This window comes from Pteropus alecto, unplaced genomic scaffold (assembly GCF_000325575.1).
Source record: "Pteropus alecto unplaced genomic scaffold, ASM32557v1 scaffold81, whole genome shotgun sequence".
Lineage (NCBI taxonomy): Eukaryota > Metazoa > Chordata > Mammalia > Chiroptera > Pteropodidae > Pteropus > Pteropus alecto.
Genome location: NW_006433378.1, coordinates 9621189 through 9636547, shown reverse-complemented (window position 1 = coordinate 9636547; position 15359 = coordinate 9621189). Strand labels below are relative to the sequence as shown.

Here is a 15359-nt window from a genome sequence, read left to right as displayed (position 1 = left end):
AAGCCTTTTAAGTTTCAGAAGGTCATTTTGGCATTATAGTAGGGACACTGATTTACAGGGAAGGTCAAACTGGACGGCCAGGCAAGAAGATAGGTTGCTGAACCCAACGGTTCTAGATTTTAGAGCAGTTGTGGTACCGGGTCTCCTAATTTGATGTGGCCATCTTTCATGGAACTATTTCTGGAGGAATGAGCTTTACTTGATCGGTGAATTCCAACTTCTCTTTTCTCTTCTGAAACTTAGGTGTTGCTTCTACAATCTTACCTGGTACCAGGACAAACATTTTAAAAATTTTATTTATGTATGATGTAGTCTACATCAAAAAAAAGGATATGAGTTGGCTTACAGCAGTAAAGTGCACATAAAATAGGACTGTAAAAAGGAGACATAACAAATCAATTAGAAGGAAAAGAGATGAAACAAGTACTTGAGATGAAATTGAGCACTAAACTTATTTCTCAGCTTTCTGGCAACCTAAACAAAAGCTTTCAGAAGTATAAAAACCCCAAGTTTATTTAATAAGATCTCTTCATATCCCTTATACAGTCTTATTCTTAGCCCTTAAGGTATTTAGTTAAGTATTCTGACTCTGCCTTTGGGTGAAATCTTGGAATGGATGAATTCCAGTTAATTGAAAAGTAAAGGGAGAATTCTTACTGATTTGGTTCCTGCCCCAAATTCCAGCTTTATCTCCCGCCATCCCTACTGCATATGCATACTCCATACAGTTCCTCAGTGTTCATGTTCTGTGCTTTCCCATCTCACTGGCTCAGCTTTCTCTGTTCCTAAAATTTGGGTTGCTGTTCCTTTTTGTCTGTAACAAAATGAAACTCATCCTTTCAGGCCTATCTTAGATGTCTTTCCCATTACAAAACCACCCCTGACCTCTCTCTCCTTTAACTCACCAAGCTTTATCGTTATCTCTGCTATGTACTTCTCACTTTTTTTCCTATGGACAGTTATTTGTGTGTTAGTTTTATGTCCAAATGACACAGTAAATTCTTCAAAGCTGAGTCTATTTCTTCTCCTGTGTCTACGCTACATATATATAGGATCATCAATAAACTGTTAATATAATCTATACATGTATATTATTTTATCTATCATTTATTTTTAATGAATGTATTAAAGTTATTGTCTCTGTTGGATGTATTTGAATTTTTTAAGGATTTTTTTTTTTTTTTAATGGGATAGTAGGGAAGAAAGAACTTAGGAAAAAAAAAAAAAAAAACAAGCACAGTTAGAGGAACAACACCTGCAGTTGTTTTCAAGATATTTTCAGGCAGGGGAACTAGGATTGTAATTTTTTTAATTGTTTTGACTTTGGGCCTTTATATTAAAAAGCAACTTAATATCTACCATTAATCTGTGTCATAAGGTAACTAATAGAACAGAGAACAGGTTTGGTACAAGTAAAAGAAAAATATCATTTATGCTGTTTCAAACCCTAAGTGCTTTCTCCCTAATATACTTTTCTGTGATTTTAACAGTTTTCAAAAAATCTGACTCTACATAGCTTAGAAATGTTTCAGACAGTTATGCTGTCTCCTTCACTGCTTTTCAAATGCTGTTTTAGAAGCCGATATAGGTCAGCCTTTACTATATGCGTACTCGCTTAACATATATTCAGTTTTATACTTTTAGAGCAGCATTCCATTTTACTTATGTGGAAGCTTTCTGTGTATATAATTTAAATTCCTCTAACGAAAGCTCTGAAGAAAATGTAGATCATTTTTGTATTCAGAAGGCATAAAATAAAAATAAAATCATCCTCAAAGACCTCTTCGTCAATAGTTAATCTTTAAATCAGTTACTGAGTATGTAGAACTCTGTAATGTATTCATTATTAGATTTAAGCTGATTAACAGTCTAAACGAAGAAGAAACTGATAGACGTCGTGTATGATTGTCACATCTCTAAGTGTACATTGTTAGTGTCCAGTGCATACTCCGTAGACATACAAGGACAATAGCATCCATTTCTCAACTTTAGAAAGGGACCATCTTACCTCCTTCAGAGTCCATACGTGAGGCTTTCTCCTTCATGTACATCTCAGAGCAAACCACAGATGATGCAGTCACTGCTGCTTCATCATGTCCCACTCCACCCCCAATCTCTTTCTGTTCTTTTTTTTTGGCTTCTATTATATTTATAGTCATTGGCATTTCCACAAAGTTTGGTATTAAATTGCCAGCATGTGTTGTGAATGAAATTATAAATCTGAATCAGAAGACTTGATTTTGGAGTCCTGATTCTTCTATTTAATTAGCTTAGTGGACTTTGGTGAGTCAGTCAATTAACCATGCAAGCCTGAATCTATTTGTTCACAAATGGACAACATAATATAACCATCTTTTAGAGTTGTGAGTAACAAATGGCAAACTTCAGATGATGCAAACTGCATACCAACATATAAAATATCATTCGCTAGTTTGGAACAATAATAGAGTATAGGAGTTCTGGGGGAAAAGTAAATTTTTCTTCTTAGCCCCTCCAGTAGAAACTTTTTATTAAAGAACCAGATGAACACCTTGCAGATTTTATACATAAATCAAAAAGAAATGTAGCACAAGCCAACTTCTCAAAACTTAATCTCTTTAAGGGTTATTACTAAATGAAGGACCATAGTTTATAGTTTTATCTAAAATAAAGTGGTACTTACTGTAAGAAGATTAAAGCATTATTTGTCTTTTTTCTCTTATTAAGTTTAACACAAATGTTTTACATGAATTTAAATAAAGAGCTAGGTTTTAGTTATATATGAAGAACATGATTTGACTAATTCCTGTGTTAAAGTTTTTCCTTATTCTTTTGATATACATCTACATACCTATATATTAATCCTTATTTCACATTATATCTGTACTATTAACAGTTGATTTTATCATACTGTATAGGTGACTGTATAGGTGCGCGATCATTTTTTATCTTTTTGCAAAATAATTTTACTATTATAAATTATTCTTATAAGAAATAAGAAACTTCTTATAAATAAGAAATGTCACTGTCTCTAATAAAGTATTTTGTGTGTGTGTTTATATATAATGGTGCATTTCACATTTAAATGATAGGAATAAATAGAAAGTTTTAAGATTGCTACATGATCATTCTTTGAATTTGTTCCTTCAGATACAGTGCGGGGGGGGGGATTTTATTTTACAAAATAAGTAGATTTTGCATGCTGACTTGGAGTGAATAGGACTAAAACATAAGTGGTTTGAGATGTGATTAATAGTACGATATGGCAAATAGTACCTTAGAGTGTGGAGAGGCAATTCTGGTGCCTGATTTTAAATATTTTTAAAAACGAATACAACAATTTTGCATAACATTTTGCAGGTATGTCACTTTTCTAAAGTAGTTGATAGGATATAATCACAAAGCATGTCACTAAATCTCAAGTCATCTTTTCAGGACAGACATTCTGGGTTTTTAGGACATTATTGTGTAGACATGCAATACATAATTGCTGGTGGGCATAATATTTAGATTTATTTGTTATGATTGCCAAAATTTAATGGGATTAAGAATAACCTAGGGAGTTTGGTTAAAATGTAGATTCCTGGTCTTTATTCTCAGTAAGTCTAGGGTAGGTCCCAGAAATACAGATTTTAAGTTACCCCCAGGTGACTGATTCAGATAGTCTAAGATTCTTTCTGGAGTATAATTGTGCTGTTAATAAATTGTTGGTAGTTATCTGAGTTTATTAGCCAGCTACCAGTTGCATTGCGATGTACCTTGGAAAGCTTATTGTTGCATTTTAAGTGCATATCTTGCTGGTGGAAACACATAGAACTTGAATCACTGTCTCATTAGAAGAGTGTAGTTGGCTCCTCAGATTTCCTCATGTGTTACAGCTTTTCTACAATGCACAGAACATTATGGGCAATTAAAATAATTAAGAAAGGAGTGTACCTTTTCTATTTAGCAAAAAAGCTAAACCTCAAGCTGCCATATTAGTTTGTTCGCAGTGTGTTCAGTACTTTACTCTTTTGAAAAGTACAAAGTCATATGAATACAATCTTTGATTTCATTTCCTGAGAAGTGTGATTTTATTTATACTCTTGACAACATGGTAAAATCACATTGACAAAAAGATTATAGTAAAAGTGTTGAAAGTGCCCATATTTTGCCATCTTAACCATCTTAAGTATTTTGAAAGTCCAGTTTCATGTATTTCTTTATTCTATGAACTGTTTTAATAACAGAGTTTGAAGAGGGCAGAATGAGGGGAGAATGCTTTATTTTCTAACAGGATATATGTGCCTTGGCTAAATCATACAAGAGCATATACCTATCTTGGTTATTTTAATTGGAAGTGCATGCCGCTTGAGGAAAACACTCCAGGTTCAGAAAGGAGTGCAAGAGGAACCCAAGTCCCAAGGGGACATCACCACATGGGAAAAAGTGTTTGGGCCTGCATGAGTTCACCAGAGTTCTGCTGCACCTTAATTACCTTGATAACGCCTTGCATCATGTATAGCAGTTGTCAGAAACCATTTCCTTTAGTCAGTTAGTGTCTTAAAAAAGGAGGAGAGGGGCAGGATAATTTTTGACTTTTCTAGAAATAATATGTAAAAAAAAAAGCACTCTCTTAATCCTATTGTACTGTTAAGAAGTTTTTCAAAGATAACATTTTGTTTTTATTAATGAGAATAGTGATCTATATATTGTTCGTTTTGTTACTCTGTCAGTCCAAACATTTATTCAAATTTTCAGCCCCCCCTTGTTCTTTGGCAAATAATTACAAAATATAAATATTGTAATTGTTTTAGCAATGAAGTCATTTATTTTGAATTAACAAGAGTCGAAAAACTGATTTTACAGATGTTTCCATTGATTAGCTAACATGTAAAGGCTAACAGTTGAAAATATTTTACAAAATACAATGATAATTCTTTAATTCTATTTGTAAGAAAAAAAGATATATCTTTTGCCCATTTCTACAATATATATTTACAATCTAAGTTTAGGAATGGTATTTATCTTTTTAAGGTCTAGCATAGATTTAACAGATACAGAAAAGCATGTCATTCGTTGTTGGTAGAAGTATATGTTGGTAAACATTTTCTAGGAAATGTTTAATATACCCATGTACTGTACGTTCTAAGTACGTTATTAAAACCACTCAAACGTAAGCATAGTTTGGTACATACAATTGCAGCATTGCTTAAAATAATGAAAACTTGGCATTAACTTAGGTGATCACTAGTAAAGAAATGGACATATAACGGAGTAATACATAGTTGTTAAAAAGTATTTATGTTGATCTATTTCTATTTGCAAAGAAAAGTCATTAACATACTGTAGAAAGCAAGCCTCAGAACAATATGCTTAGTATGTTTCTATCATTTGTATGAAAAACAAACTGTATAAATTTATATGTGAATGAATAGAGAAAGGACTAGACACATCATACTAGTAATAATTGTTATCCTTGGGATAAGAAGGCTCTGATTTAGCAGTGGAGGGAGGGGAAATTCAGTTGTAAGGAAGAAAAAAGATGTGACATTAACGCTCATGATTCATATAAATTTCTTGCTAGCAATTTCTGTTTGTCATTTGAACTTACATTTTACCATCTCTTTCATTATTATTTAGTAGTGTCTATCTCTGTATAGAAATAGCCGTATAACTTATACCCATACTTTATTATACATCAAAAAAACCAAAAAACAAAAAACTGTAGTTAAGAGTATAAATTGTTAATTCTTTGACTTTGAAATAATTCAGATTATTGTAGTCACTGGAGATGTGAAAGTCTGAGTATGGAGAAAGAAAAAAGGCTCAAAATTTAAATAAATAATATTTGGTGCAAATTTTAATTTTCTCCTGAGCCTTTATTTTCACACTCCTAATTATACCAGATGGTAGGTTTTTATTTTATTTTATTTTACATCTTGTGACTGTGAGCTCCATGAGGACATGGCATTTTCATGTATGTTTGCAAAAGTTCCTGTGAATGAATGACTCAGATACCAGCTCTGCAGTTTTGTTTGATGCATATGTAATAATATTTCAGTTCTTAAGTTCGTTAGATATTTAAGGAAGTAGACGTGTGACACAAAGTGTGTTGAATGATTTATGTATAGATATAAATTTATTTATCATGGAGACAAATAATCTTTTTATTAAGTTAATCTTAAGTTTTCAGATTTGTAGAATCTCTCAATGTGTTGTTTTCTTTTGTATAAGTTAGGCCTTACATGAACAATTGAGGTAGTCATAAACAAAATATGCCTCTTTGTTGCCACACTTTTAAAGAATTGTGGAGCCGCCTTTTGAAATTTTACTCTCCTGCAAAATACAGTCTGAGGCTCTGGGTGATTATATAGCAATTGCAATAATATTAGTATAATTTGTTGTCAACATCTTAGACATAGTTAAGTATGAGTTGTGTGGAACCTCCCCAAAAGGATACTTAACAGTATGCTGAAGTGAAAATAAAGAGTTGTCAATGCATGTCTTTGTAACATACCTTCCTTCTTTAAACCAGGGAAAAACAACTGGGTCTTGAGTCACTATTAGGGAAAACATAATTCTTATTTGTTTATGAGCATATGTGAATTTTTGATTTTTTTTTTTTAAGCTGAAGTTAAACTGAGATTCTAATATTTTTCTTAGGAATAAATTCAGTTGTCATTAGTATGTTATAAAGAGTATGTTTAAGAGTATTTGTCGAAAAGTTAATCTTTAAGATCAAATGTATAAATAATAGAAACATCCATAGGATTATAACGCTAACCTGTGTAAACCTTAGTGGCTTGACTATTTGTAAACTTTGCAATAAGAGCTACATTTGTGAAACTATAGGGACTTTTATTGATTAAATGGAAAGAAGGAAATGTTTGTGTATTGTGTTGTGTCACGGGAAGTCCACTAATTCATTTAATTAGGATGTATTCAAGTAATACTACACACTATATTCATTATAACTGGTTTCATTCATTATATTCTGAAGAATATTATTTTAGGTCTCTTTATTTAACTATAAAAATATATTTTACATAATTTTATATTTTACATAGTTTGGGTGATCTTTAGGTGAAATAATCCAGTAAAATTTCCTAGGTTGAGATTACTATTCTAGGTTTTAAATCAGACATTTGAAAATTCAAGATTTATCTATTAAAGTCCAGCTTTTGTGCTCGACTATGTTTGTACTTGATAGTGTTGAGGACTCTTGCCACATAACATTTTAGAAATCCTGGAGAGTGTGGCAACTGATTGTCTGGTCCTAATAGAGAGATGTGCTTTATATTTTGGCCAGATTTAAAAAATTCCTTTGCATGTTGATGTTTCAATTTAGCTTGATTAATTGAGCATGCTCAAATGGAAGACAGGCATAGATGAATTATGGAGAAGAGCTTGATGACCCCTGGTTGTGAGAACGATTTCTACCATGGAATGAAAGTTGGAACAACTTTCTATATAGGTGGGGCAAAGAGGTACACATTAATTGACTTTATACTTATTCTGAGTTGTGTAGTAATGTTATTAGGGAAGCATAGATGAATTTGTTACTATTCCTTGAGCAATGAAGATCATATTTAAAAATGTTTTTGGCAGAGGTACCATCAATCTCAGTAAGAAGCTAGGTGATATTGTTCAGAAGATATAAAGGTTAAAAATTAAAAACTAAGATTTGGCCATTAGTTACTATGTGAAATAAAATATAACTCCTTTAAGTAAGCTTTGGAATCAAAGTCTATAATTATAGCATTGAACTGGGAATTGCAATATCACAACGTATTGTTCCATTTAGTGTTCACAGTTTTGTCAAGCTAATTTCAAATTGGTAGATTCTGTTGGGTCAGTGTACCCAGTTTTCCTGAAAATTGCCAGGATGGTGAAATTTGGTTTTTCTCTTGAGCACATACAAGCATTATTAATTTGGTTGTAGCCCGTTTTCTAATTTCCTATTTATTATTTTGAAATAGTAAATGATATGGACAGATCAGAAATGACTACCTAAGGGTAACAAGATAACTTCCTTCTGTAATAAATAATTATAATATGAAATAGGATTAGTGTTTTCTCTAGAAGAACAATAAAGTAGTCTTTGTAGTGTTATTTCATTATACTTTCTGTTAGAATAAGAGGGGAATGTTTAAAGGGCTGCCTGTTTAAATATCATCAGAAAAAAATGCAAATTTTCTCTTCTTTTGCCAGAATTGAAAACGATTCTGTCAGAAATCCACAAATAATTATTTAAACATTTTAAATTTGCAAAGCCACATGTAACTGTTTCCAATTAGTCTGTGGATTAAAAAAACCCTTCCATCAACTTCACAATTAAGGAGGTTTATAAATATGGTTCTATGTTAACTTCATTGCCTAGTGCTCTTTTTCCAATGAGTGGAGTTTGATGCTGGTTTCATTTCAGTTATAAAGGTGACATTGCCAGTGTATTAAACTGTGGGTCTATAGCCCAGACATTGTAATTTGTAGAAAATACTTATAAACTAGTATTCAGATATATTAAGAAAAAAATTCAGTCATGTCACAAATATTATTGTTGGCTTACCGTGGACCAGGCACTGTTTTGGTGTTGGCTATTGCATGGAGAACTAGCTTGAGGACTGCCTTCCATCACATTTTTATGGCAAAGGTAGATGATAAGCAGAGGATAAGTACATAATATTATGCCCAATACTAAGAAATGCTATGAAGAAGAATAAAGCTGGAGAAGGGTTTAGCATGTCTGGGCTGATGTTGAGAGGAACAGAAGGTTGGATAGTTTTTAAAAATTAAATTCACTGGGGTAATATTGGTTAATAACATAAGTTTCAGGTGTATAATTTTACAATACGTCATCGGTATGTTCCATTGTATGCTCACTACCCGAAGTCTAGTTTTCTTCTGTCACCATGTATTTGACTCCTCTTTACCTTCTTCATCCTACTCCCAACTCACTTCCTCTCTGGTAACCTCCATACTATTTCCACAGTGGCTGCACCAATTTACATTCCCACCAGCAGTGTATGAGGGTTCCTTTTCTCTCATCCCCTCCAGCTCTTGTTATTTCTTGTCTTATTGATAATAGCCATTCTAATTAAAGTGTGAGGCGATATCTCAATGTGGTTTTGATTTGCATTTCCCTTATAGCTAGTGAAGTTGAGCATCTTTTCATATATCTGTTGCCCATCTGTTGGTGTTCTTAGGACAAGTGTCTGTTAAGGTCCTTCTGATTGGATGTTTTTGATAGTGGGCTGGAAAAGCTTCTAGGAGGATAATTTTGCAGTAAGGACTGGATTAAGGCCTCTTTAGGTACAAAATTGTGACCTTTTATACAGAGTACAGCTAGCCATTATAATATATTTATCTTCTAATAATCTTAAGCCTTTAAAAGTTTTAAATTTTGCCTGATGTAAGAATCAATTCGATTCACTTTTTAGTCATTGCCTGTGTAGAGAGGCTTCATGTCTTAAATATAAATATTTTGTCTTAAATATAAATATTTAAGGGACAGTACTCATTTTCTAATTTGAATGCAGTTTGGTTAGTTGCTTTTGGAATTCTAATCTTTGGTAATAGAACATCACTTAACCAGCACTCCTTCGTACCTTTCCTATAAGAGACCACTTGTTGATTAGGGATTCATACCTATCAAAATTTTAAAGGAATGCTTTGACATACCTTAGATTACTTATTTGAGTGGGTAAACACAACCTTTCTTTTCTTGGCAGCAACTTGTCACCCATAACAAAGTACAAATGTGTCAAGATCAGCAGGCCACATTGACAGTCGCCCTACCATTCCAGGGGCATGTGTGGTTGAAAATTATTTTTTTTTCTCAGCAGTATATCTAAAGCTAGTCATTTGCCTATCTCCTTCATTATTTTTTCCAATATGTTTTCTTAACCTTATTCTTTAAATTTTTTTTATTAAACTTTAGCCTCTCCCTAAGCTATACTGGCCATGTAATCATAGGCCTGATAAGCTAGTTTTAGCATTCTGATACACCTATTAAAATTATATTGTTTCTGTATCACTTAAAATTGATATGGTGCTACCAGTGGTGTATTTACCCCTTACTGAGAAACTCTGATCTCAGCTTTTTTTGTTATATGGAATTGAATACTGCTGAAGACTGCAATAAACCCATTTAGACCACAGTTTTCCCTGTATTATAAATAACAGCTTTGTTATTCTGGTAACTTTGTGAGTAGAAAAAATGGCTGTACAGACTCCAGAAATGCTTAGTTGGTTGATTGTATTCTGAAATCTCTGTTAATATTTGTGACAAAACCTAGGCAAAATTATTCCGTACATTAACTTAGTAAATTAATTATTTTCCTAATAAATTTACTGTTTTATTATATATCATCTCTCTATCTGTCTACTTACTAATTTTATTTAGTACTTCAACAAATAAATTACCAAAGTTAATGCATTGCTAATTATGGACTTGTCAGCACCAGTGAAGGTGGGGAGATGTTATGGTTTTGGGCAAGGGGCCTCTTCTTGTCTCTATCAAATATACACGGAGAAGTCAGACATCTCTTCCAGTTAGATTAAAACTGTCTTAGTAAACAGAAAAAAAAAAACAACCCTGAAATGATTACTCAGTTAACTTTCTCAATATGTTACCTATTTCAAAATCAAAAGCTTGTAAAATAAAAGCGTCTACAATTCTCAGCTAATTACTCTGGGATGTAATAGGACCGACCTACATATAGTTTGATTCAAAAGAACTGAAATGATTGGTAAATATATGTGACTAAGAAATTTAACCTTGCTTATAGAGGTCATCCAGTTCTCCAAAATAAAATTTTAGTCGCATATCTTGTAAGCATCTGTTTATCCTTTATTGAAGCATGTGTGCAACCGTTAAATAGATATTTATATGAAGCCATCTACTGTGAGTTTAATGATAATATATATCAATTACTATAAGAGTAATTACATTTTTAAAAAATTTATTGTTGAACCTTTTCTTGATTTCCTTTGTTCTAGTGTTACATTTTCTCTTTTCTTTTTTATTTCCCCTCTCTTACCTTAAAGTATATTTGATTTCTGATATCACTCAAGGAAAAATTTGTTCTTGGTCCCTGTGGCAGAATATGCTTTTTTGTCGAACATGTCACACATGAGGAGCTCTATAGTTGAGTGTGTGGGATTTGATCAATAAGTAAAAGATGGCTTGTTGTTATACAGGTTTTAAAAAGTTTGATTCTCACTGCAAAACTGTTAAAGTCTTCATTTTTTTTTTTTTTTTACTTATTCAGGGAAGCTTATTATTATATGTTGAACTATGTCACAAATTTACCTCAAATAATTTACCTATTAGTAAATATCTTTACAATAGCAATATTTTCTTCAATAGTTATTTATGAACAACACATATTTCTAGAGCAGATATATTGGCAGGAATTCTCACACTGGATGTTACGCACACTCATTTCAACATTGTCTCTGTGTATAGAACAGAAATCCATTACTAGTTGAAGTAATGTTTTGGGAATTCAGTATTGATCCAAATCCTATAAAATCTTAATTTACCAAAACATTCAGTCATGAAGATTTTCAGTCTTCCTTGAATAAAGAGAAAGATTATAAGATAATAATCTGATATCAGCAATTTAGTCACATCATATTATATAGAATATGAATTTATTATCCCCCAGTGCCCTATATTGGGATGGAGCACATATTACCAGGTACAGCTAGACTAATAATGCATAAAAGTTGATATCCATTTGTATTGCTGAGTGTCCATGCCTAGCTAATTATAAATATTTTGGTTATCATCTTTGCATGTATATTTTACAATTAAATAGTTTTTCCAACATAATATGTAGCTATAGTTCTTTCAATAATACTCTTTGAATAGGATTTCTCTGCTACAGAAATTAAAAATAACTACAATACTCATTTGTAAGCATTTTAGTAATTATAGTGTATTTGGTACTTGAGTGGGACTAAGCTTTTAACATGGCAGAAAGGGAAAATTATCAACTGTAGAAATGAATTTTGTGGTTGTATTTACACATAACTGTCAAGCAATGAATATATTTCTAATAGTACCATTCTCCTTCCTCTATTGTTTGGACCCCTTAGATCGTGATGAAATATTTTCTTGGGGTTGGGGATACATCCTTATATACATGTTTATTCCTGTCAGTTTGAATAAAATTTATCAAGCATAAAAAAAGAAAACTCATCTAATATTCCAGGTACTGGATTAAAAAAAAAATGGTTTTACACCCTGTTGTCAGGGAGTTTATAACCTTAGGTGCAAAAGTATCATGAGATACAAAGTACTGAGACTATTCTGATGGAAAATTATTTGGCCTTATAGAGAAAGTGGTATATGAATAGCAACTTAACCAAGAAGGGATTTGCTAAATTGCAGGGGTGAGGGAGTATGTGTCAAATCAAAGAAAGGGTTAGCGTGCGGGAAGTCCCAGGAGCTGGGAGCAGCATGGCAGATGCCAAGAACCCGCCCAGCTTTTTGCAGCTCCTTTCTAAGAGGGAGGATGCTAGAATACAGCACTGGGAGAAACCAAAAGGATAAAATGTGTCAGTTCAAGACAAGGGGGAAGGCTCAAGAAAGAAGGAGTTGTAAATACTGTAGGAGGTCACGTAAAGACAAAGACTGTGCATGCTCTTCGGATTTGGCTTTTCCGAGAGCATTGGAAGACTTGCTGAGCACTAAAGTCATAGGTGTGGGGGGTCACACCGATACAGATTCAAAAATGAATGGGAGAGGAAGAAGCAGAAATATAGCACATGTAGATGTCACTCTAGACATTTGTCTAGGAATGACGTATTAAGACATAATGACGTATTAAGACATAGCCAGGTAGGGTTGACGTATTAAGACGTAGCCAGGTAGGGTCCCCATTCTTTCTGCTGTGCCACTCTCTCCGTTTTGGAGCTACTTCATCACTTTGAGGGCTAAGAAAGAGTTGAGGGATAGGCAGGGCATTCCTATATAGAAGGGGTACAAAGGGAAAGAAGTCTTGAGAAGGAGCAAGTCAAGGTGGAAGCTTAACCCTGGAGAAGGGAAAATTCCTGGAAGAAAGAAGCAAGACACAGAAAGATAGTTTAAAGATGAGTGGTAGGAAGGTGAGAGAGCGTTCATGCCCAAGGGCCTCTCTTTTGACTATGACATATTTATGACATATAAGATCATCTGTTGTTGATAGTGGAAAGAAGATGGAGGAGGGACTTGAGAGTGCTGAAATTTAGGAAAAGCTGCTGTGTGGAATGTGAGAGGGAGCTGTCCAGGCCTAAGGGAATTCCTAGAGAGTGGGAGGGAATATAGTAACTTATAGAGGCAGTGATGGGTGTGTGTGTGCATGTATGTTTATGTATGTTTTTATGTGGGTGTGTTAATATATATGTTTGTGTATTTTTGTGCCCTCAAATAATCCTAGTCCAGATATTGTCATCAAGTCATTTGATTTACCAAAGTTTACGGAGATCCACCTGTTTTTCATCACTATGCTAGGGTTATGGAGATGAGTAAGACTGTTTCTATCCTTGGGAACATGTAGCCTAGTGGGTCAGACATGTAAGGAAATATAACACTGTGTAGAAGTACAGAGATAATTCAGAGGAGGCAGTGTGGATATATGAATGGGTGGAGATGGAGGAAGTGATATCTTGGAAGCTTCTTGCAAAAAAAATGACCTCTTGGCTGGTTTCTGAAAGAAATGAACGATTGTAGGTGAGGAACTTCAAGATTCTGGAGAGAAGGACAAAAGAGTTAGTTGACCACAGATGTGGTAGGTACATGCTCAAGGCATGAAGTAGTTGAGAAATCGTGAACTGGGGCAAAGGTTCACGAAGGTGGATGGAGCTTAGAGTTTACGACTGACTTGACTTTGTTTTTATAGAACTAAGAGTTAGGACCAGAAAAAAATTTAAAAACAAAAGTACTTCTTGAGCATTGGTAAGAGTTGGTTCTTTTTAATGTTTCTCAAGAGTTATAGTCTTTAACATTTTCCAAAACAAGTATCTGGTAGTTTTTTTTTTTTTTTTAAATGTTAACAATGACAGTATTAACCTTAAAATAAGTTTTTAAAAATTTTGCTAGCTAGCCATGTTTATAAGTATATTATATATAATCACATTTGATATTCTGATTCAGAATACTCTATATTCCATATTCTGATTTCCAAATTATAAATGCAGCATATGCCAGTTGACTATTTTTGGCCCTTGAAGAAGTATAATCAAACACTATTATACTGTGTGATTGGATTGTGAAACTTTTAGAGTTATGAAAGCCTTGTTTCCTTTGTTGGTAACATTCTTAAGGGAAAAAATTATATATACTTTTGTTTCTGTAACTAGTAAGCATTTTTTGAAAGTTTTTCCATCTGACTGGAAAAGTAAGTTGATAAAAGCAAAAACGCCTTGCCATAAGGAACAGCCTGGTAGTGCCGATGTAATAGATCATTAGGCAATAGGGGACCCCCCACCCCAACCTCCGGCTTCATTCGTACCTCTGAAGTGCATCACGCTGCCCAAATCAAATTGCTCACTTAATATTTAATGTTTCTGCGATGGAATCACTTTCTCCCTTGAGGTTGACTTCAGATTTGCCAGACACACTGACAACACTGCACTCCTTATTTTCCCCACATGACCTCAGCTTCTGCTTAGAAAATGTTCGAATAAAGGATGCTTTTGTTCATATCTCGCCTGCCTGTGATATATTGACAAAGTGTCTGCCGGCTGAATGGAATAGTTTTACAGTATGAGTGCGGCTTTCAGTGGAGGGGCAGGACTTGGGCTTTAGAAGGAAGTGAATTGGATAGGTCAGGAGAATGTACCATTTGTAAACACCCCTTTCCTTTTTTATTCACGTGTCAGGACAGCAGGGGCAGGCTGTTCAGTGCCCGTCCGTGCGCAGAGCCGGAGGGAAAGCAGCTTGGAAGTCAGCTGCAATTTTTAAACCTTGTTCCCCCGCACCCCAACCCCCCTCCTGGTAATGATCTTCAAGTGCTTAGACTTGTCTTAGAAGCTGTTTTGAAACTAACATGGTTTAGTCCACTAACTGCATGTTGGGTAAATTCAAAACCCACATGCTCGTCCTCTTGCAGTGGAATAAGTCACATCTGATGGACATTTTCTGTGCTTATAGCATAGTAATGAACGTCTGACAGGCGCGACCTTTCATAAGACAACCCACACTATTGGCTTTCTGCCCAGAATATTGCTGCAACACTATCTGTGATTGGTTATCTTTCTATCATGCATTGCTTCACAAGGGGAAACGGTCCCTTTTTTTAATAAGTCTACGATGGCTGGCTGCAATATGCCTCACTGTAAGTATTGTGAGTGAGAGTGTGTGTGTGTGTGTGTGTGTGTGAGAGAGAGAGAGAGAGAGAGAGAGAGAGAGA

The 15359-nt window shown here is 34.0% G+C and overlaps 1 protein-coding gene across 11 annotated transcripts in view; it reads left to right on the top strand.

Annotated features, from left to right (window-relative positions):
* The window catches only part of MBNL1 (muscleblind like splicing regulator 1), a 170766-nt gene that overhangs the window by 13341 nt on the left and 142066 nt on the right, over positions 1–15359 (top strand). The window contains exon 1 of one of the 11 annotated variants that reach the window (XM_015586520.2): positions 15064–15284. The exons of the other annotated variants lie outside the window; for them this stretch is intronic. The gene's annotated coding sequence lies outside the window, so the exon portion shown is untranslated. Of the gene's footprint in view, positions 1–15063; positions 15285–15359 lie in introns of those variants that run through there. 11 annotated transcript variants of the gene reach the window in all.